We start from the raw sequence: 20000 nt of genomic DNA, 5'->3' as shown, positions 1-20000 counted from the left end.
TTAATGACTCGTCTTTTCAGCTCCGCTGAAAGTAATAACCCTAATAAATAGCGTAGGTTTGTATTCCAATTACAAAACAAAGTGGCATTGGATCAATAACAAATTTGGTTTCTTGCTTTCTTGATAATCCTGGTGAAATCCTGTGTTATTTATTGAATCTCACTGATTTTATCTTTGTATTTGGTGAAGGATTAATCTGCTGTTGAATATTTGTAAATTACCTTGTTATATTTTTCATTTTATTTTTGAAGAATACTAGAAAAATATTTTCTAGTTCCTGGTTACTGCACCCCTTCCATTAGTCTTTCCTCATTTACATTCCCCATCATTTCATTTTGAAGACGACATAACTCATTTATTTTGTTGCTGCTTTGCAGGTCTTTCTCTCATAGTATTAACTTTTTTCCTTCTCAGTAGGTAATTATATCGGTACATTGCAGTTTTGTATTCTACTCATGTACTTTCAGTTTTAACAGATTTCACTTTCTTTATGTCTACTTTCCCTCTTTTTTCCTAAGTCTCCTCATCAAACCAAGGAGACTGGTCTTTAACAATAATGGTCTCTAGCATCCATGGACACGTGTTGTTATATTCACTTTAACTCACTCACATAAATGGTCATAAGGCAGTCAACACATAAGAGCCCAACAAAGGTTGGTTATCATGACTGCAGGAAATATTGATAGCATCATTTATTTTCTTTGTAAATTATTCAATAAATACACAAGGAGATGAGTTTGATTTAGGCATAAAGATTATCTTTACCTCTGCGTGTTTCTTTAAAGGTAGTGTAATTGTAATAAGTTTGTGCACTGGAGAGATGGTGCACTTCTTTTTTACAATTATTAAATACAATGTCAATCATTCCATAACTTAAAACTAAGACCAACATATGCCCTGTAAATATTATTTACTAATAGATATGATTCCAATAACTCACTAACTGTTGAAACATCATAATTTGATGCACCATCTATCAAAGTATTGAAGTCTCCATAAAAGGGATTTTGACGAAGGAAAAATCTATTTCTGGGGAGAGACCTGTGACGCCCGGCGAAAAAGTCCTTCTTTGTACTTTTTCTGATATAAATCTTCCAAATATACCAGAGAAAATTAAAAGCATGGAATGCAGAGGTTACAACCCTCGCGCGAGCACCTTGTTGGTGTCGTATATCTAAAAAGGGCGTTTGTAAAACACTATTCACAGGCTGTCTTCCATTTAGATAATCCCTTCATCAAAGGGGGAGGGCCGTGACAGGCCCTAGAGAATACAGTTGGGATACCCTACCGACACCTACCACTCGCGCTCACCAGGTCATCCTTCTGTTTTGGACTTGACCGCAAAGTTGATAAGTTTTTTGCCCAGTGTTTTTCGAAGTGATTGTCGTTAATTCAACATGACTGACGTTGATACTTCACCCTTACCAATGTTAAGTACCATAGTTTGTTTTGGCAGCTTTTGACAGTACCGGGCATTTGTTCTGTTTCCAATATGGTGGTTTTTAGTTTTGGAAGCGATTGTCCGGCCGAGGTATCGGCAGCCATTTTGTGTTATGTTCGCTTCGGTAAATATTCTAGTTAATTTTGCCCATCTGGTACTCTGTCATCTAGGTTATATCACTTACGTTTTATGGCCTTTTAGTGTTATCATTAATTTTTACTATGGTATTTATTTGCTTGCAAGTCCAATTTGGACCTACGAAGAATAGCGATTTAAAGAATAGCGAATTAAAGTTTAGCGATTTAGTCTGTTAGTTTGTACTCGCCTCAGAGGCTTCGATTTAGACTATATCCATGTTTATTTGTTACGTTGTCGTTATTCTTCGTTCTTGGTTATTACTAAGAAAAGCAATCAATTTTATTAATGTTCTTGTTTTATTGTGTGATGTTAGTTTTTTTTTTATTATGTAACCTTGAGAGCGAAAACAGAGACTGCTCGTTCCCTGTTCTACAGATATGAGTTATCCCTTCTCTCGTTTTCTTTGTTAGCTCGAGTAAGAGAGGTGAATTTCCCGTTCTCCGTTTTTATACGATCACGAGTTATTCAGGCCTCCTCTTAGTATCAGAGTTGATGATAGTACGTTTAATATTATAAACGTTTTTATTGATGTGGTTACTGTTAATATAGCTAACACTATTAATAGGTACGTTAGTGTATGAGTCATTAATTGGGGTCGTTTTTTCCATGATAATCATCTCACTGACTACACTGAATTCTTCAAAGATACTAGTATTGGTTCATGGAGCTTTATAGGTTGTGACAATGAATATTTGTTGTACATAAAGTTTATTTGTACATATTCAAAGCTTGTTACACTCGTTCCTTTTATCATCTTAAGATTTAGGTAACCCGTATGGAAGAAGAGCCCGACAACCCCCCCCCCCCCAAGAATTGCCCTTCCTTTGAATATGAAAGAAAACATGTGGGGGGGGGTCATTTCAGCAATATTAACCTTGTCAATCATATTTAACCATGTTCCCAATAATTCTAGTATGTCAAATTATTTCTCATTTTAAGTTCTCAAATTTGAATAGTTTTATTGTCAACAGATTGTATATCTACATAGCCATAGTTTATTTCATACTTAGTATCCATGTTCAGTATTTTCTGCTACTATCTCCAATTACAAAATGACAATTTGTCCTAAATTGTATTTTTCCTAGCAATAAAAACCTGTAATTATTTAATATAGGAATTCGCTTCAGCAACAGCCGAAGACATAGAAAACCATGCAGTTGTGCTGATTGGTTGGCTGGCGGTACGGGGCGGAGCTTAGCTTCCAACCCCCAACCCCGCACCAGCCTGCTTTCCTCATTGAAACGCTTTAGGCTCAATGTGAAACATGAGAGGGGTGGTAGAGGAGGCCATTTATATCAAATGATTATAGGTATGTATAGCTAGGAAAAATACAATTTAGGACAAATTGTCATTTGTTCTAACACGATATACAAACCTCGTAATCATTTAATATAGGAAGACTCACTAGTTGGTGGGAGGTCTGCCTTTGCTGCTTGTGGACAGCTAACAGCCCGGGTATAGACCTGGTCTCAAATGAGAGCAGAGGACTTAATCCCCCTACCCCTGTCACTCGATCTGACATGATGGTGGTGGGGTCTGAGAGACTGGGAGCCGGGTCGCGCGATGGGTAAGAGCATCGCGTGGCCAGGGAGCATGAAAGTAAGAGAAACTCGACCCTAGGGTCGCAGTGACTGGATGAGCCTCCATAACGCGGCCAGGAAGCATGAAAGTGAGAGAAACTCGACCCTAGGGTCGCAGTGACTGGATGAGCCTCCATAACCAAAAGGCAAAGGGTTTATACATTCACCATCTTCCCTGCCTAGCAGAAGACGGGGAGAGAATACCTGTAAACAAACTCTAGCATTCTTACCTGGGAAGACATGTCTTGATGTATGGGACCCCAAGGGAAGAGACAGAGAGAAAGGAAGAGCACATGCACACTGTTTTCACACTGCCAAACATGCCATAAAAATTAGAAGACAAGAGACTTCCCTGTATTGAAGGAACTGGAGAGGTCAGAGAGAGGTTGAGCAGATACCACAGGGCCAAGAACAAAGGTGTCCAAGGACTTGTGCGTAAACCCCCTCAAGTAAAATGCCTTATAGGTGGTCTGGCATTTCCAAACACCAGCCTTCAGCACTTAGCCCACAGCAAGATTTCTCTTGAGAGAGTGGGGCAATGTCCCTGATCTCATGAGCTTTGACCCTCGCTAATGCTTGGACTCTTGAGGAAGTCTCATACGCCTTGCGGATGGTTTCACGGATCCAAAAGGATATTGTGTTCCTCGATACCTCCTTGGTTCTGCCGGTGCTACCGAAGATTCGTCATCATCCAGGTCTGAGATGCCGAGTTTGTTTAATATAGCGCCGGAGACACCTGACAGGACAGAGAAGTCAATCACCTGAACTGCCACTCGCCTCATCCGGTAAGGAAGGAATAGTGTAGGCCTCGAACCTGGGATTGTGGATCGCTAAGTTCTGAGTCTTGGCTACGAGCTCTGGCACAAAACTCAAGGAGATCGCCTTCCAACCCTCTGCGAGGGGGACATTACAAGAGAGGCCCTGTAACTCCCCGACTCTCTTCACCGGTGCTAAGGCTAGTGCCTGTCTGAGGCATGGCTCAAGGGTTCGTACAGAGCACGAGTAACAGACCCAAGAACTAGAGTGACATCCCACTGCGGAACTCGAATTTCCCTCGGGGGACACGATTGTTCGAACCTCTTAATGAGCATAGAAATCTCGAGGGCATTAGAGATATCTATGCCCTTCAGACAGAACACCATTGCAAGGGCAGACCTGTACCCTTTAATGGCAGAAACCGAAAGGAGCTTATCTCTGGGAAGAAAGACTAGGAAGTGTGCGATCTGAGTCAGAGAGGCTCCAACCGGGGAGATACCCCTTCCACTACACCAATCACAGAAGACCAACCACTTCCCCTGGTAGACTAAGGAGGATCTTCCAAGGTACCCTGACATCTCTTTCGCAGCGAGTCACGAAAAGCCTCGCGTTCTGAGTAGATGCCAGATAGTCTCCATGCGTGAAGTCTGAGCGACTGCACCGCCTGGTGGTACCTGCTTGAAAAAGGTTGCCAAAAGATATGTGTGCCCATAGCGGAGCAATGAAAATCCTCTGGAGTCCTGGGATTACTAGGACCCGGGACAAGACTGCGCGAAGCAAGCAATAGGGGAGAATTGCGTAGCAGTCCAGTCGATCCCAAGGATGCTGCAGTGCGTCCTCGAACGCAGCCATGGGATCTGGTACTAGAAAGCAAAACACAGGAAGCTTGGCATTGTGCCGTGTTGCGAATAGGTCGATGCATGGTTCTCCCCAGATGTCGAGTACTCGACTCGCTACCCAAGGGTGAAGAGACCATTCTGCCCCTATTAACTGATCTCTGCAACTTAGGGCGTCTGCCAGAATATTTCTCTTGCCTGGAATGTACCTGGCTGACAAGGTTACGTTTTGACTCTGCCCACAGAAATTCCTACCTCGTCAACTGCTGCAAGAGACATGAGAACGTGGCCCCTTGCTTGTTGACGTACGCCACCAAGGACGTGTTTTTGCTCATCAGCACTACCGAGTGCTCTCTCAAACAGGCCCTGGAAATGAATGAGTGCTCTCGAGACTGTCATCACTTCCAGCACGTTGATGTGCAGGTGTTTATCCTCTTCCGACCACACATCTGACACGACTAGGTCGTCCAGGTTTGCACCCCAACCTTACATGGACGCGTCTGTGAACAGACAGAACTGAGGTGGAGAAGGGTTTATAAGAAACCCTCTCATGAGGTTCTCCTCGTTTAGCCACCAAAGCAGATCCTCCCTTACCTCACGTTCCATGAGAACCAGACGAGAGGGAGAATCGGTGGCTGCCGATCACTGCTCCTTCAAACACCACTAAAAGGAGCGGAGATGGATCCGCCCAACAGGAACGAGCTTCTCCAGCGAGGAGAGGTGACCTAGAAGAGCTTGCCACTGGAGGGCTGGAAGGTGTTCCTGCGACAGGAACTGCTGCGCAACCTCTCTGAGTCTGCTGATCCGTTCTTCCGAGGGAAGAACGCGAGCTGCTCCCGAGTTGATGAGCATTCCCAGATACTTCACCTTCTGATTGGGAATGAGGTTCAACTTTTCGTAGTTCACCACAATCCCCAGATCGTGACAAACTGCCAGAAGGGAGTCTTGGTCCTGAATCAACTGCTCCTACGAGGGAACGAGAATCAGCCAGTCGTTGAGGTACATCAGTAGGCGGATACCCCTTGAGGGGGCCGAAGCTGCTACCGTCGTGAACACTCGCATGAACACTTGGGGAGCTGTGCAGTCCAAAGCACAGGACTTTGAACTAGTACACCGTGCCCTAGAAGGTCAATTGGAGGTACTTTCGAGAACACTGATAAACTGGTACTAGAAAGTACGCGTCCTTCACGTACATCAAAAGCATGAAGTCGTATTGCCTGATGGCTAACAGCACAGCGCGAACTGACAGCATCTTGAACGGAGTTTTCTGAACAAACTTGTTCAATGGTGAAATGTCGATGATCGGTCTCCAACTTCCTGTCGTCTTCTCAAAAAGGAAGAGACGACAGTAGCACCCTGGTGACTGATTGTGCACGACTTCTAACGCATCCTTCTCCAACATTTCCTAGACTCCTGCCTCTAAAGCCAGAGCCTTCGGAGATGTTGGAGCCTACGTGTGGAACGCTATTGGAGTGGAGGATGGGGGGGCCGATAAAGCACGAATAGAAGCTTGTACCCTTCGCGAAGGGTCAACACTATCCATTCCTTGGCCCCGAGATGCTGCCACATCGGCCAATGGTGCGATAGGCATCTCCCTACCTTCGGCAGCATGGGAAGGGGAAGGCCAAGCTCAGCATTTCCCTTCCCCTCGCTTGCCCTTGTTCTTTCCACGACATGGAGGAGCTCCCAAGGGAGGCTGAAAGGACTGTTTGGGAGCAGAATCTTCTGAACAGGAGAAGGTCTCGGCTACACAGGAGCAGCAGGAGCACGACCAGCAGTATCCTTCATACTTCCAGTGGGCTTGGCCTGACTTGGCCTGGCCGCGGACGGTTTAGCGGGACCAGGTCCCTTGAAATTCGCAGCTTGCACCTGGTGGATAATGGAGTCCTTCGAGTCGAGGCGCCATTTATCCCGCGCGGCCCGAACTTCCTCTGGTGGAAAGAGAGATGTTGCAGCTCTAATAGGAGCATTCCTGATTGCCAGGGCCTCTCCTGAACCAATCTGTCTCGCCAAACCAGTGGCTACTGCCTCGCGCTTTTTGAGGATGAGATTGGCATACTGGGTAGCAAGCAAAACCAAGAGAAAGGTAACAGCTTTCCCATCAGACAAAGCTAGGTACCTGTACCGCTCCGTGTGTTCGGGTGTAGCGAGCTTGGTGTCCTACGCGAACACTGTGGCCGTACCACACCAGTGGTCGAGCCACGAAGCAGCCTGGAGAGCAGCTACAGAGATGGACTCCATTGCTGAAATCTCAGAGGCCGAGGAGACACTCTGAGATTTCAAACTCTCGACCGAGGAACTCCAAGCAAGCGCTCCGACTGCAGGGTCGAGAGGGAGAGAAAAAGGCACAGAAGACTCTATGACGTAGTACCTCTTCTGTCGCTGGAGTGGTTGAGGGAGAAGCTTGTTCGAACCTTGGCTACTAACCGAGTCACCAGGTCCTGCTATCTGGTCACTCACTCGGTCCAATGATCGAGCAGTCTGTCTCCACCAGAGTAGCGGGCTGGGCCATGAACTACCTACGGGAGCTCCCCAAAGGATCTCCAAGGCTGTACACTTATCCTGTGATGCTACCGCAGAGGAGCCCTGAATCCCTTAATCTCATGCATGAGGTTAATGACCTCCAGGGGAGGCGACTCTACCTCGGAATCTTCCATCTCCACGGCAGGTGAAGGGTGAGGAGGTGGCTGATCCCTCGGTCACCCTACATCCGAAGGTGTAGTTGAAGCAACACGCTGCAAGGATGATGACATCCCCCATGAATATGCTCACTCTGATCCTAAGACTGAAACAGGCGTGTATTCAGAAATCGAGGAAGGTCCCTGGCAGGGTTCATCCCAGACGGAATGCATCGAGGTTCCCACTGCGACCGAGTGCGTGACTGGTAGCTGCAAGCTCCATCCTGAAGGAGCTCGAGCACGAGCGAGGTCGCTGGGAACTGCAGTGCTCACACCAAGAGGTGTATACCTGCTAGCTGAGGGTCCATTCTGTGGGAAGAACTAGGCCTTTCCTGCTGAGAATGTCTGCTCTTACATTCCTCTGTCCCTGTAAGAATTTTGTTAACAGTTCTATCTTGTTTTCCTTCGACCATAGAAGGAGCTCCCTTGCTGTTTCGAACAGAGACAGAGAATGAGTCCCCCCTTGCTTCCTGATGTAAGCTAGAGCCGTGGTGTTGTCCGAGTTGACCGCCACTATCTTCCCTGACACTGAGTCTTTGAAGGCTTTTAGCCCTAACATAATGGCCATCAACTCTTTTCTGTTGATGTGCCACACGATCTGACTCTTTTCCCAAGAGCCTGAGACCTCCTTGCTTCCTAGTGTTGCTCCCCATCCTGACTCCGATGCGTCTGAGAACAACACTATGTCTGGGTTCTTCTTGTACAGGGAGATCCCTTCTCCTAACAAAGCTGGATCCAGCCACCACATTAGATGATCCTTGACTTCTGCTGGAATGGGGAAGGAAAAGGAGTCTTCCTGTTCCACACCTTTGATAGGAAGTGTTGAAGAGGTCTGAGATGTAGTCTCCCATAGGAGACAAACTGTTCGAGCGAGGAGAGAGTTCCCAGTAAACTCATCCACTCCCTCGATGAGCACTTTTGTTTCTTCCAGAATTCTCGGACCTTCTCGAGGCACTTGCTCTGCCTCTCCTGGGAGGGAGAAGCTCAAAAAAGAACTGAATTCAGAACTATCCCCAAATAGAGAATAGTCTGATTCGGCTCGGTCTGAGATTTCTCCCTGTTGATGACGAGACCCAGTTCTTGAGCCCCCATGAACGTCTTTTGTAGGTCCTCCAGACATTTCTCTTTCGACCGTGATCGTATCAACCAGTCGTCCAGATAAAAGGATACCCTTATCCCCTCTTGATACAGCCAGCCTGCCGCGTTCGCCATTACCCTGGTGAAGACTTGAGGAGTAGTGCTGAGACCGATGTTAAGTGCCTTGAATTAGAAGCACTTGCCCTGGATCATAAATCTCAGGTATTTCCTTGAAGTCGGATGGATGGGGACGTGAAAATAAACGTCCTGTAAATCGAGACACACCATCCAGTCCCCCGGACGTACTGCTGCCAGCACAGACTGAGTCGTCTCCATGGTAAATTTCGTCTTTTCGGCGAATACGATCAGTGAGCTGACATCCAGGACGGGTCTCCATCCACCCGAGTTCTTGGGTACCAGAAACAGGTGATTGTAGAAGGTTGGGGAGGATAGATCCAGAACTGGTTCTATCGTTAACCCCCCCCCCCCAAATCCTGCCTCTCAAGATGAGGTTGCAGACACTAACGGCACTGGTGAGTCTGAGTGAGACTCGGACCCCCGACTGACAAACACTGGGCAGAGACTCCACAATCAAGCCACACCTGGTAGTGAAATCAACGACAGCAGTCATTGTTTCACTGTCACATCTGACTCCACCGCCAAGAGCCGGCAGTGTGTGCCCTTGGTCACCATACAGTCAATAGCTGAGTTGATATGCCTTCAATCGACAGCCCGCCGATTACCGGTGGTCTGCCGACAACCCGAGGAGTCGCCTCTGGTTCAGAGATCCGCTGACTATGCGTAGTTTTCACCACTACCCAGTCACAATGAATACTGGCTAGGATGGTGCGACTTCTGTCAGCGACCCGCTGACAGCTGACAAATCACTGATATGTCGAAAACCTGCTAGCCATATCGGTACTGAAGTACTGTGCCAGTTAACTTACCCCCAAGTACTAGCCTTGACGGTAACATGCCAGTTGTATAGAGGTATACAATACCCTGTACATCTGCAGTATAGGACCATATCGCAGACAGAAATCTTTGGTACATAACCATACAATAGACTGGTTTTCCAGTACGTTGTGGTTCTAAGCACAATCCCTTGCTGAGACCTACCTGATTTGGGGGATCCACTCCCCCCCGCCCCCTTTTCCTTACGCTGATTCTTCATCAGCCTCTTGATTCTCATTATTAATTCCCCGGATGTAGTTCGCTACTCTATCCTTGTGGACTAGAATCTTCCATCGGCCCCTTCTTGAAAGGGGATGCCCTAGAATCAATAATTAGGAAGGCCGCAGCAGTTGGCTGGAAGGATTTACACGTATGTGTCTCTCCTCTTTTCCAGCGTACTTATCCTAAGCTTTATACATAGAAAGGAATCTTCTATTACAGTGAAACACTGAAAAGCTGATATAGGCAAACGGTCAGGTATGGCCTGAAAGGAGAACGGAAGAGTTTCTTAGTTCTCCTTAGGATGTTAAACAGCATCCCACAGTTACAATGACCGTTGTTCCACAGACGTTCATATATATACACCTTCGGATTATACGAAGCAAACAGACGCTTCTGGTAGGAGGGAAGTTCCTCCTGGATCGCCGGACCTTCGATCCCTGGGGTCCAAGGTCTTACCAAGATGAGACTAGAATGGAAATGGACATACCTCCACCATCCTTTCCTCAACTCTTCTTATATTCAAATCCCCCCTAGAAGAGTATACCTTAGAGCTCTAGAGCATACTAGCGGTGAGGAAAGTAGAGTCCATCGATTTCCAAGGAAGGCTGTTTAGTGTTCACATGAAAGACTCAAGAAAACTCTGAGTCATTATGGTCTTGGCGCCACTCAACAAGTTCCAATAAAACAGCAAGTTCAGAATGTTAAACGAGGACCCCAAGGCAGAAGCAGTGGACGCCAGGTCACTGGATTGGAACAGATGGTCCAGGATCTACCTGTTCCCTCCCACCAACCTTCTGTTAAAAGTCCTCTCCAAACTGAGAACCTGACGTCATTTAGCAATGGCGCCCGTTTGTTTACGTTTCGAGTACCAAAAGTAGTCACAGACGAGTATAGCTGTGGAACGGCTCCCCAGCTATTCTCCGCCCCTCCATATCGAAGTGTTAACTCTATGTGGGGTGCAGATAGCTATGTGGCGCGTTAATACATGCGTCCCCTGTTGATATACGATGTCTTAAAGGGAAACCTTTAGGATACTCGCTCCAGAAGATAGAATTCTGTGATAACCTGTGGTTAAATTCTCTGGGAATATCTTAGTAGTTATATACCCAAGGATTAACCCTGGAAAGGTATGATGGGTCGTACGCGACCCCTACAGCATTTTCATGTTTTTTCCCCATAAATCATCAGCTGTCTCGAATATGGAAGTGATCGACCTGCAAGGGGTGACTAGTCTACATGCCATTGTCTGCTTTAGGATTGATTTTCGTCTAACTTCCCTCCTTCCCCGTTTTTTTACCCCCCCCCCCCAGGGGTCGACCTCGACCCCGACATACCTTTAGAGGGGTAAGTGATCAAACAGCAAAGTTATTACATAATTAGAAATTGTCGAACAGTGTTGATACTTGTTTGGTTCTTTATAGTTGGAAAGTGTGGGTGGATGGTGAGTCTATCACTTGCATGACATTGGTTTTGTCTTAGATGCCATATATAGCCATAAGGTCCATTTTCCCTCAAATGCTAATTTCTGAATTTTTTTTTATTTTTTTCAAATTTGATTTTTTTCTATTTATTTTGAATTTATCTTCAATAAGGGCCAGCAGGCAGTATTCCCTCGGCATGGATGTCATCAACATACTTCTAATGGAGTTAAAAAGAGATGTTGATGATAATATGGAGCTTGCAACCCCATTCTTCATTTCAAGTGGTAGATTGGGCTGTAAGAGTTGTTGCGGTCTGCGGCCATTTTGTTGACATACCCGAAAGGTAAGTTGGCATATCTCTATATATTATTGTTCTGTATAGAATTTGTGATATTTTGATATATTTTAATGCATAAATATCATATTTTATAGGAGATACAATGATTTTCATAAGAAATTTACATTGTGAAACTAGGCCGTCAAAAAATGACCTTTAGATTTCGCCCGTTATAACAGTAAATTACATCTTAGTGAACATTTTATTATGTATTTCTGTTCTAGGATAATATGAGTTTATTCTATAAAAAAAATTAGCCTCTTCCTATTTCATTTGGGTACCCAAAAAAATTCATGAAATTTGGACACATTTTTTGAGCCAAAAAAAGTTACCCTTTTTTTTCTCATTTCAGATCTTGACTTCTATGGGTCCAACTCATTTCCAGCAATTACACGCTGTTGCTTTGCCATCTAAGAAGGTGTCCCAAAAGGGATTTATGTGTATATGTATATTTCTATTTTTTGTGAATATTTACGGTCTTTTTTTTATATACTTAAATTTTTAATATATTTCCAATAAATAGTTATTTTGTAGATGGGTATCATTTATATTTTCAGTAGTTTTTAGCATTCTTTGAAGTATTTTAGCAAGTCAAACAATACAGATTGATGCATAACTAAATTTTTCCTGAATTTTTTTTGGAGTCGGGGTCGCTCTCGACCGAGTATACCCTTAAAGGGGTGTCCGAGTAGCGTACCTATCCAGGGTTAATCCTTCTGAACATAAGGACCTTATTCAGTAAGGGGTGTTGAAATTCTAGCCAGACCTGGAAGATGTCTATCAGCAACTTCCAGTCAGTCACCCCCTCCCCTCCTACCTAGGATCCAAATTACAGAAGATAACATATATCCTAGACAAGATTCTCATCGGACTAGATTCAGTCCTAGGATCTTCACGGAATTAGCAGACACAGTCAAGCGAAACCAAGCCTAGAAAGAGTTCAGGCAACAATGGCCCTGGACGACAGGCTGGGGTGGGCAACACCCGAAACGACTGTCTATGAGCATCCATGGAGATGATCCGGCCCCGGAACATCGAGGATGCAAATAACTTCAAGAAGTCCAGCTCTCCAGCTCAAGGGCTTCAATATTTTTTAAACAATCATTGAAACCTGTAGTCACCATAACGCTCCTTTCCCCTGGGGAATATATCAAAGAAAGTGCAAGAAGGGAGATTGAGATGGTATAGACATCTACTGAGGAGGGAGGAGGATCATGTGGGAATGCATACCATCAAAATTGAAGTTCAAGGTAGAAGAAGAAGGTGAAGCGCAAAAGGAGATGGAAGGACTTGAAGGAAAAGGCTCTTTCAAAGACGCAACCCCTTATTTAAATGGGAATAAGCCAAAGAAGAAGATTTATTGTTCGTACTGTACGGTACGGAAAAATAATTGAGGCACATTACGAAATTACGGTATGGTATATTAACCAGGTACGAAGTACAAAAACATTCCGTACCTACCTGTACTACTAGCCTTGGCAACCAGAGGACCAATGGAAAACATTTCCATGTACCTGTGGGTTACGTCTTGCACTTTCACACACCCCCTTCCAATACCTGAGTCACAGAGTAATTCTTTTTGAGTGCCAGGGATGTTGCAATGCCCCTGGCATCATGAACTCTGGGTCGTGGTGGTGGAGGAGAGTCAAGATTAATTGCCAGGTCAATGACCTTGCAAATCCATGATGAGATGGTGTTCTTCGTGACCCTCCTCTTGACTTTCCCCATGCTGAGGTAGAGTGCCGACACACGGGGTAAGCTACTGCTTTTCTTTTCAAGTAACGCCTCAGACTCCTTACTGGGCATTGTACCAGTTGGTCTAGGTCATCGGTTACAGAACAAAGGATCTGATACTCTTGGAATTTCAGTCTTGACAATAAACACAGGGACAAAGCTGAGAATTAACTCTTACCATCCCCTTGAAAGGGAGATGTCATAGGAAAGATTATGCAGTTCACTAACTCTCTTGGCCTAAGACAGCACAAGTAGGAACACCGTCTTCAGAGTAAGGTGGCGATCTGTTGCCTGGCGTAATGGTTCGTAGGGAGCTCCCTTCAGGGACTGAAGGACTCGAACCACATTCTAAGGAGGAGGTCTAACTTCTGACGGGGGGCGGGTAGTCTCATAACTTTATATGAGTAGAGAAAGTTCCAATGAGGAGGAAATGTTTACTCCCTTCAGTTTAAAGACGAGACTCAAAGCTGAGCGGTAGCCTTTCACTGCTGAAACCGAGAGGAACATTTCTTCCTGGAGGTATACAAAGAACTCTGCTATTGTTGGAATAGAGGAATCAAGGGGAATGATACCCCTTCCATGACACCAATCCAAGAAAACAGTCAATTTAGCCTAGCAGACTGTTGCTGAAGAGCGTCTGAGGTGTCCTGTCATCCTTTCCGCAACTCGTTGCAAAAATCCTCTCCGAGTGATGAGATGCTGGACAGTCTCCAGGCATGAAGCTGAAGCAAAGCTACAGCTTTGAGAAAGATATTCGCGTGGGTTGTTTGAGTAGCTTATGTCGTGGAGGAAGTTCCATCGGAAGCTCTGTCAAGAGCTGCAGAAGGTCCACGAAGCATACTGCATGATGCCATAGCAGAGCTATCAGTGTCATAATTTTTTGCTTATTCTGACTTTGTTGAAGACTTTTCTCATCTGACAGAACAGGGGAAATGCATACACATAGATGTTGTCCCACCCTTGTTGGAATGCATCTTGCCAGAGAGCCTGGGAATCCGGGATTGGGGAGCAGTAGAGTGGGAGCCTGAAATTCAGGCCCCCCGCAAACAGATCCACAGTTGGCGAACCACACAAAGTCAGGACTGTTGGCTACAAGATGATTCAAAGATCACTCGAACCCACTGAGTAGCTCTGCCCATATTGTCTGCAAGCACATTCCTCTCGCCTGGAATGAAGCGAGCAGACAGGGACACCGAGTTGTCTTTCGCCCATCTGAGTAGCTCCACTGCTAGATGGAACAGGGGGTGCGAAAAGGTACCACCTTGCTCATTTATGTAAACTACTACCGTGGTGTTGTCGCTTATCAAGACCACGGACTGCCCCGCCAGGAACTGGTGGAAATGTTGGAGGGCAAGAAAGGTTGCTCTCATCTTTAAGAGATTTATATGCTGGTACCTTTCTGATTTGAACCAAAGGCCATAGATGTTGTGGTGCAGCAAACGGGGCCCCCACCCCTCTTTTGATGCATCCGAAAAGAGCATCAGTTCCGGGGTAGGGACTAGAAGATCGACCCCTTTATGGAGGTTCTCATCTGCCACCCACCATCTGAGGTCTGTCAATTCCTCTGACACTAGTTGATCCAGGGTGTCCAGGGATTGATTGATTAGGTTTAAGTTTTCTGGCATCCCTATATTTAAGATCATTGATGCCAATATAATTTATTATACATAAAGAATAAAAGAATATCCAATTTAAACCATAAAAGCAAAGATGTCATTATAAAACTTAAGCTTTTAGAAGACCCGCATCTGAAAAAAACTAAAAATGCCACTAGCATAGTACGTCACATCATGTCCAAGAATCTTGGCAAGGATGAACCTGCCATCCTCACCTCATGCACCAGACAGATATATATTTCTTAAGGTGCTATAAGTAGGGCATTCGGTCAACAAATGTCTCACTGTTCAGGGTACCAAACAGTCGTTGCAATATGGTTGGTGCTGGCCAGCTAGCAGAAACTTGTGTGTCAACCGAGTGTGACCAATGTGGAGACGACAAAGAGTAGTCTCCCACTTTCGGGGCATCATGTTATATCTCCAAGGATATATAACATTTGCTATTCCTCTCATTTTATTTTCCACTGTATTATCATAACGTTGTTGCCAATTATTATAAATTAAGTTCTTAATGCTTGGAAAACAATCATTACAGAGAATGGGATACCTTGTTGGTAGTAGCAACTCAGCTGCAGCATTCTTTGTCACTAAATCTGCCTTCTCACTCCCATACACACCTACGTGTGCCAGAACCTAGCAAGAACAAACTGTTAAACCTCTAAGTCCATTAATATAAAAACATTCTAAAATCTTTAGAACTAAAGGGTTACGAGAATTATTAACTTTCAAATCTTGAAGGACACTCCTTGCATCACTAAAAATGGTAAAGTTTCCTTCTTCCTCCAATGCTATTTTCTCAATGGTGATTGGTAAGCCATACAGCTCGGCAGTAAAAATAGAAGCTGTTAGAGGAAGTGCACCTCTACAATTAAAAGCATTACTATATACTCCAATACATACACCAGCATCAGATTTGGAGCCATCAGTATATATAAAATTCGATCCCCTATGTTCTTTAACATGTTCCATAAAAAGAGACCTGGACTCTAATCTGTCATATTTTTTTAATACCAATAAAATATTTACAGAAAGATATCTCTGGTAATTTCCATGGAGGGGTTCATGATATCTTAAATGGAAGCACCTTACTTCTAGCTATATTGAGACTGTGTGCCAATTGTTTTACCTGAAAACAATAAGGTTGAAGAGGTTTTGGGTGCAACTCAAAGTATGCTGAGTGCCATACAAGGTTTGCAGTTTGATAGGCTAAAAAATTAGGAAGTTTTTGCAACCTAAACCCATACCAAACAATAGAAGACTTTCGGTAAAGGTCTGTAGGCAATTGTCCAGCATCAAGGAGGCGGCTTGGGACAGGCAAAGTTCTAAATGCTACTGTGCCCAATCTGATACCAGTATGATGTATAGAATCCAAAATCTTTAGTTGGTTTGGGTGGATGAGGAGTATATTTCACACCCACTACTAATTTTTGAAAAAATTAAGACCTTGTATAATTTTTAAATAGTTTTGTGGTCTGTTCCCCATGATGTATGGGCAAAACTTTTAGGATTCAGACCCTCAGGACATTGAACTTTTAATGCTTTAAAGTGAGGAACCCATGTAAACCTACAATCAAATATCAACGCTAAACACATGAGATCTGTTGACCTTGGATGTACATATCAGGGTCTGCATGTACTTCCCGAATACAACAGAAATGGACAACAGCTGTTTTGCTTGTCAAAAACTTAAACCCATTCATATCAGCCCACTGAATAATTTTGTCAATTGAGAGTTGCAGTTTTCTCTCAACCATCGACATTCTAGTTCCAGCATATGATATGGAGAGATCATCTACAAAGAGCGTTGAGTCAATGTCTTGGGAAATAACAGAGGATATCCCATTGATGGCTAATGCAAATAGGGTTACTCTTAGGACACTACCTTGGGGAACTCCTTCTTCCTGACATTTTTAGAATTTCACCTACTTTAATTTGAAAAAAATCTGAGAGAAACAAATGCTTGAATGAAGACCTTTCAATCCCATATTAGGAATGGTTTTAATCATACCACATATCTCCATGCAGTATTATTATTATTATTATTATTATTATTATTATTATTATTATTATTATTATTATTATTACTTGCTAAGCTACAACCCTAGTTGGAAAAGCAGGATACCATAAGCCCAGGGGCCCCAACAGGGAAAATATCCCAGTGAGGAAAGGAAACAAGGAAAAATTAAATATTTCAAGAACAGTAGCAACATTAAAATGAATATTTCCAATATAAATTATGAAAACTTTAATAAAACAAGAGGAAGAGAAATTAGGTAGAATAGTGTGACCGAGTGTACCTTTAAGCAAGAGAACTCTAACCCAAGACAGTGGAAGACCATGGCACACAGGCTATGGCACTACTCAAGACTAGAGAACAATGGTTTGATTTTGGAGTGTCCTTCTCCTAGAAGAGCTGCTTACCATAGCTGAAGAGTCTCTTCTACCCTTACCAAGAGGAAAGTAACCACTGAACAATTAAAGTGAAGTAGTTAACCCCTTGGGTGAAGAAGAATTGTTTGGTAATCTGTGTTGTCAGGTGAATGAGGACAGGGGAGAATCTGTAAAGAATATGCCAGACTATTCAGTGTATGTGTAGGCAAAGGGAAAGTAAACCATGGTCAGAGCGAAGGATCCAATGTAGTACTGTCTGGCCAGTCAAAATACCCCATAACTCTTTAGCAGTAGTATCTCAATGGGTGGCTGGTGCCATGGCCAACCTATACCTATTATCATAGACCTTTTCAAGGTAAAAAAAAAACTGTTACATGGTGCTGTTTGGAAGCAAAGGCTTCACAAACAGAGGATTCAAGTCATATCAATGCATCAATCGTTGAGTGCATTTTCCTAAATCCACAATGGTGTTCTACTGTTGACTGAGGAAACAAAAAAATCCAAGACTGGAGCCTAGCTTCTTTCATTGCACAATGGAACTGAGCTCTACATTTCTTGTCTATAATTAAATTCTCTTCAGTACGGCAAATGCGCAATCAAGATACAGATCTTCTTGTGGCTCTGTGATGGACAGTTAGTTCTAATGACCACCAAGGGACTGGTCACCTTTTAAATAAACATGTGATTTTGGGAACTGAATTGACTTCCCTGTATGTAGTTCCATTCATTAAGTCTATGGCATCATCAACACTTTCAAACTGTTCTGCATTCCCTTCAATTTCATTTAGCTCCTGAAATCTATTCCAATCCACCTTGTCAAGGTTCCATCATGGCGACCTCTGTAATGGTGGATTACTGTTTGTATTTATAATGATTGGAGCATGGTCACTAGTATGACAATCGTCTAACGTTCTCCATTCAAAATCGAGAAGGCAGATGGAGCTTGCAACTGAAAGATCAATGCATAAGAGGGTACCTATCTGAACATGAAAGTGTGTGGACTCCCCTGTATTAAGGAGTTCCACATCTTCATTTTCCACAAGTGGTGATATAATATTGCCCCTCGTTTTGCAGTAGTTTGTGGACTGCGGCCAGACATACCTTCACTACACAAAGCAAATATGGTGGAATGCCCAGAGAGTTAAGAAGAAATGGGCACTGGGCACCACCCCTTGATTTTATACAGGGAAAAGGGACCCAGCTAGAACCTCAGAATTGCCTAAATTATTCTAGAGTTATACCATCTCACTTATTATTGATACGTCGTACCGAGTGCTAAATAAACCAAGCAATATTCTTTCCGGGTAAGATTTTTCTTTATTTAAAGTTATTTGAATATTACAAACATTAGAAGAGGAAAAAAATGACATTAAAAGCAATAATGAAAGGCTGGAACACGAACAACTTCAGGGAGGAGATGTATTGAAAAAGATTAAGAAAAATATCATTACTAAAATGAAAAATTAATTAGGTTGACAAAAATACTTGAATGTGAAACTACCATTTCAATATCAAAATTTATATTGTAAGGGAAAAAAACAAGTGTCCCTCTTCACTTCAAGTCCTACACTAACTAGACTAAAAATATTAAAGATTTGAGAAAACAAGAAATGTTCGCAAGTTGAACAACGCCATAACAATAGTAAGTCCCCAGGAACCGTGTATTCAGTAAGGCCCCAAATTAAGATCAAAGATATATAAATTGTATAATCCTTTTTTTAAATAAAATACTATCCTATCAGGTTTATGATGTAAACCTTTATATCCAATCATATCAAGACAGAGCCCAAGGTACATAAGAAAGCTTCAGGCTAAGGAGAACCCTGCAACATTGTGGTTCACTATCTACACAATAAGTCAGCAGGGTTTGAACATAAATCTCCGACTAACTACACCAAACCGCAGGGCTTATTTCGTTAAATTGTCCATTGTACCGTCACCAATACCTTATCAAAAGGGGTAATTTCAGGTCCCGTAGCCCTAATCTCCAAAAAAGTTGTCCTTAATACTAAAGGTTGACAGACATTAGTCAAATGGGTTAATATGATGAATATGTATTCTTAATACACCTAATGAATAATAATATGAGAATTAACCACTGCACTTAACTTATGAGCTGCCAATGTAACACACTACAGTATTTACAGTCTTTATAAACCAATACCTGCTAAGAGATAGAAAGCGTGATGGGAACTCAGAGATAAGACTGATCACACAGTAGACTTCATATTATATGTCACCCACAACTACAGTCTAAAAGACGAGTCAGTCATCTGGTTACATCGGCAGATAAAACTAAGTTCCTCGACAGTGGGTTCTGCAATTGGCAGGATTCTTAGTATTTTGAAATCTGAAAGACTTAGCTCTAAAATGACAAATTCGGAGATGATTTGAATTTTTCCTAACCATACAAACCTTAGCTATTTACATAGGGTATTACTTTCGGCGTAGCTGAATGACGAGCCATTAGATTTTTAACGAGGGTTAACTACCCTCTCGTTAGTTAGCGAGGGGGTAGGGGAGGGGTAGCTAGCTACCCCTCCCCCCTCCCACACCGGTGAACTGATTCACTTCGCTTAGAGGTAGGACTTAACGGGGGACAGGGCTGGCGGGCAAATATGTGTAAATAGCTAAGGTTTGTATGGTTAGGAAAAATACAAATTATCTCTGAATTTGTCATTTGTTCCGTAACCGAAATACAAACCACGCTATTTACATAGGGTGACTTAACCCTTAGGTAGGTTGGAAAGTCCCAGCCTTACTGGCTTTGGCTTTTGCCCGGGGACTCAGAATCAGAGTGAGTAGCACTCGAAAAAAGG

The 20000-nt window shown here is 43.5% G+C and overlaps 1 protein-coding gene across 1 annotated transcript in view; it reads right to left on the bottom strand.

Annotated features, from left to right (window-relative positions):
- Nucleotides 1–19494, bottom strand: part of LOC137618690 (gastrula zinc finger protein XlCGF57.1-like) — a 132941-nt gene extending 113447 nt beyond the window's left edge. Inside the window, exon 1 of the mRNA XM_068348851.1 lies at nucleotides 19346–19494. The gene's annotated coding sequence lies outside the window, so the exon portion shown is untranslated. The remainder of the gene's footprint in view (nucleotides 1–19345) is intronic.
- Between the last annotated feature and the right edge of the window lie 506 nt (nucleotides 19495–20000).

Source organism: Palaemon carinicauda, chromosome 25 (genome assembly GCF_036898095.1).
Source record: "Palaemon carinicauda isolate YSFRI2023 chromosome 25, ASM3689809v2, whole genome shotgun sequence".
NCBI lineage: Eukaryota > Metazoa > Arthropoda > Malacostraca > Decapoda > Palaemonidae > Palaemon > Palaemon carinicauda.
Note: the sequence above shows the minus strand (reverse complement) of the source record. Positions and strands in the feature narration are given on the sequence as shown.